Source organism: Dermacentor andersoni, chromosome 11, assembly GCF_023375885.2.
Source record: "Dermacentor andersoni chromosome 11, qqDerAnde1_hic_scaffold, whole genome shotgun sequence".
Lineage (NCBI taxonomy): Eukaryota > Metazoa > Arthropoda > Arachnida > Ixodida > Ixodidae > Dermacentor > Dermacentor andersoni.
Genome location: NC_092824.1, coordinates 15,931,414 through 15,935,863, shown reverse-complemented (window position 1 = coordinate 15,935,863; position 4,450 = coordinate 15,931,414). Strand labels below are relative to the sequence as shown.

Genomic DNA, 4,450 nt, shown 5'->3' with positions numbered 1-4,450 from the left:
CGCTGGAACGTTGCCGCTCAAATGTCCAAAAGGCTGCAAAATACACCTGCTGCTGAGTGAGAGCGAGTATTGACCTGAGAAGCGCACAGGTCGAATAGAAATAAAAGCTGAACTCTGTGCAAGTAACACCTTTCTGTGAAAAAATAATTAAATTACTCTTACGGTATAAAAAATGTAGCTTTCGACGCGTTCCTATTCGCTCGCTTTCGTCCCTGCCTCCTACCGACGGCTTCTGCACATTAAAGGAAATAGGACATTGCATCAAAGTGAAGGCAAAGTGACTATGTCAACTGATGTGCTTTATGGCAATAGTAGCTTGCTGTGTGTTAAAACAGATTGAGAAGAAATAATTATGCACTCTTAACATTCAGTGATCTTGCTTCACAACACGGCGACAAAATTTTGAGCTCCGACAAGGGGTCATCATGACATCCGTAATAAGGGCATTCCGTATACCAAGAGCCAGGATATCAAAGGCCATGCTTTTGCCGTGCTTCGGGCGTCTGAAAACTGCTAACATCATAGCCGCCACGCTTTGGACATGTATTTGACTATAAAAATAGTACTACAATGTGCTTCACCGCTGGGCGCCAGGGAGCAAAGTTTTGTCTTTGGAAGCAGCAAGTGCTAAAGGATGCTCTTGTGCAAAATAGAATAACCACATAATTTACCCAATATGATTTTATTTTTCTATGTTTATTTAATTTCGAGAAATGAGTCGGTTTTCAGAACTATAATTGTCTCGAAAGATAAAACTATACAGCCCCTAAATGCCCAACAAAATTGAGCTGGCTGTCTTGTTTTTTTTGTTTGTTTTTTTGTGAACCTCGGCCAAGTGGTACATTCCTCCCTCTAAGTGCAGTTCCCAGAAAGGGGTGCGTACACAAAAGCCGGCCATAGCTTTCATCGAGAGGCGACGAATGTCTAGGTGTGAGTCAACCATCCCAAGGTAGTAAGGGAGGGGGGGGGGGCATGTTTCGGCTAAAAGAAGGGCTTTAGTTCCGCGGCGGTCAAGGCGAAGCAGGTGGATGGAAAGAATATCACATGCCTCTCCCGCGCATGCGCACAAATTTGACAGTTGGCCGAGTCGAGGCAAATAGGGAGACCATCGCAATCGCCATCAGTTCCTTTGCGACGCCGGCATGGTACGGTCGGAGCGGTGTAGGTGTTTCGTGGCGTATTGTAGCAGCAATCTAGCTATTTTTGCTGCTATTTATTCTTATGCTGTGTTGTGGCTAATCCATCGATGCAAGCCAACCAGCAAGGTGTTTGCAAAGCCCACGGTGCTTTCTTCGTTCCGTGATGGTAGCGTTTCTGGAACTTCTCTGCCAGCTGCGGTGCAGTGTCGTGTGAAGTGATTTAATATTGGCACTGTCCGTGTTTTAAACTGCGCAAATAGCGAACAGCTGTTCCTCAAGACTGCTATGCGCCGAAGTTTTCTCTATCTCCAAATTATAATAAAAGGTATGTTCTTTTCCATCATTTTTCATAAACATATTATTTTGATGTTATTTTATTTCCGTTTCTTACGCCGCACTTTGGCATGAATTTATTCTTTGCTCTTTCCTACTCTGGCTGCACAGCATGAGAGATAGTAAAATATTGTGCGTATAGTTTCACGCTTCATAATTACATATGTTTCAGCGAACCGGTTCACAACGACATAGGTCTCACTGGTTAGACAAGTGCGAATGTGAAAGAAAATCATTCGCACTTGTTTAACCATTGCAACCAATGTCATTGTGAAACGGTATTTTTTGACACTGATATTTTGTTTTCAAGTAAAAATAAACGATCACGACAAATTACAGAAGCGTTCCATATGATAAGGCGTGCTTTAAAATGCGTCAGTCAGCCATTGGTTGCTATCACTGACAAAGCATTTGTATTCTTTTATACTGCTTGAAGCTCTGTAATCTGCTTATATAAAAATGGATGACACGTTTTGCACATGCTCGGTGCAGCTAGCTGGCGCTGTTACGTTCAGTCCTTCCAAAAATAACCAGCTGTGAGTAAGCGCTCGCGTGTCCACCGTCTCTGCGTCCGTGTCTATTGTGCGCGCTACAAATTTCACCATGAATAAACCATGTAATTAACTATTAGAGTGAGTAACTCACTTATGCAGATAATTGGTAGAAAAAGCATTTTGGACACTTTCCTAATTTTAATAACACGTAGTAAATACAACGCATCAAAAGATATGCATTGCAAGATGTGCCCAATCCTTGCCATCTCCTCTGCAAGTAAACAGGGATGACGGTTACAATTTTAGGATTCATGTGAACCTTGTTAAAAAGCTGTTCTGTGTATGTGATATGCTAACCTGAACATGGTGTTAACACTGACCATCTTGTTTCTGTGCAGGGTTGGTTCATTCTGCAAACATTCTGAGACATCAGCTCTGAATGTAAAAAATATATTATAATCGATGCTTGCTAGAGATTATGCGACAGCTGCCCTGCCGTAATCAACTAAGTCATCATTCATTTATTATTTTTATTAATTTCTCTGCTACTTCTCTCACAATTCTGTGCAAATATTTTTGTGTGAATAAACTTCTTTCAGTGCAAACTTGCATTTGTTTTCTATGTACATGCACCTTCTAGGTTGCATACTGCCTTTTACCAACATGTTCACGCATACTGACGAATTTTTACACTATGCTACTAGAGTGTATAAAGACAAATGTTAATAGGTGATTGGTAGGAAGTTGGCAGAACGTTTACAAACATTGTTCAATTGGAAGAATGTTAATACGGCGTATAAAGAAAGCTTGTTAATAGGGGATTGGTAGAAAGTTAACAGAAGATATATGAACATTTATCTTTTGAAAGAATGTTACTAGGGTGTATAAAGACAAATGTTCATAGGAAATTGGTAGGAAGGTTAAAGACATCCTGTGAACATGTTTCTATTGGAAGTTGGTGGCCAATTGTTTCTAGGGTGTTACTAGAGCGTTGTTAGGATGTATAAAGACAGCTGGTAGGATTTCAATTGACTGTTGGTAGGTTCTAGTAACAAAAGTCTAAAGAGTGTCTAAAAAATGTTGCTAGAAATTTTTATAAGGGTTCTCTTCTTCACCTTCATTATTTTAGTGGAACCTTCGTAAATCCTATTGAATGTTTCAATAAGACTACTGTACATGGTTAAGTGATCAAGCGGTAAGAGTGCACTCCAGTTTGTATTGTTAATTTTTGTGTCAACTTTTGCATTATCGATAATAGTTCTTGTATCCAAAGCCTTTCCTTTCTTTATTGGTTTTCAGACATAATTGCTAACACGACAAAATAATGGTCAGCCAGTTTGTGCTTAACGACTCCGGATGTATACCGCTGATTAGTTAATCGAAGGATGATGTGGACAATGCAGAATTTGGAAATTTTTGAGCCCAAGTATTCCTCTCTTGCGTACTCATTTATTGCGTTGTATATACCCATGTTCAGCTAGCAAATTAAGGTAATCAAGTACAGTCCTTTGAGTCTCTTGGAAGATATATATATTTATGTCGCCTACTAAAATCAGGTGTTTCTCGTTCATATACTTATTTAGTAAAAGCTGCAGTTCCTCGATATATTTGTGTGTATTCAAGTTTGGCGGCCGATAGAGAATACACAGAGTGTACGTAGTGTCCACTTTACTAATGGACAAGTTGAGCAGCTCGGCATTATCAAATTTTATCTGAATACTGCACGACAACCAGCTATCTTTCACAAACACCAAAACACCTCCACCTTTCCTATTTTCCCGACATACGGCATATTGCGAGTAGCCTGTGAGGCAATACAAACTTAACCTTTCCGCTGTAATGTTGATTTCAGACAGCGCAATGACATCTACATCAGGCATTGTTTGCAAATACGCAAACAAGTGATCCCAATTTTCCTGCAGGCTGCGAATGGTCACGTGTAGTAATTTTAGCTCTTCATGCAGTGTTTCTTCCCTTAATGTTTCAAGGATATGCTTATCCCATTCGCTGAAGGATTCAAATGACCCCATTAGTTTATTTTTGCAAGATGAGCCACGCTATTGACACTAATTACATTAGAACCTTCTTCCTTCCTGACCAACACCTTGCCGTTCTTTGTCCAGACAAATTTGTACCCTTTCTCTTTCGCCAGCTGTCGAGTCTGCCAAAATATGTGTCCTTGGATTTGGTCAGATTATCATTAAGGAATATTTTCTCAGCCCTGAGAGTGTTTTTCTTTTGGATATCCAGAGATCTTTGGTTGCTTGGTCGGTGAATGTGACAATAATTGGAGTGATTTTGCCGTGACGCGGTTTCAACCTGTGCGCTGCTTCCAAGGAATGTCGTCCTGGCGATGGAATGTCAAGTTTATTGCTAAGGTTCACCAAGACCTCGAATATATATGTCTTCCTTTGGTGATTCGGGAATGCCATGAATCTCAATATTTTTCCGGCGCGAGTACAGCTCTGCAATGTCAATGCTATC

General features: G+C 40.4%; 1 long non-coding RNA gene across 1 annotated transcript; it reads left to right on the top strand.

Moving 5' to 3' along the window:
• The first annotated feature begins 321 nt into the window (after positions 1-321).
• On the top strand, positions 322-2,571 carry LOC140214119 (uncharacterized). Its single transcript, XR_011891049.1, has 2 exons — positions 322-1,464; positions 2,365-2,571. It is a non-coding gene; the product is annotated as an uncharacterized lncRNA (long non-coding RNA).
• Positions 2,572-4,450: the final 1,879 nt, after the last annotated feature.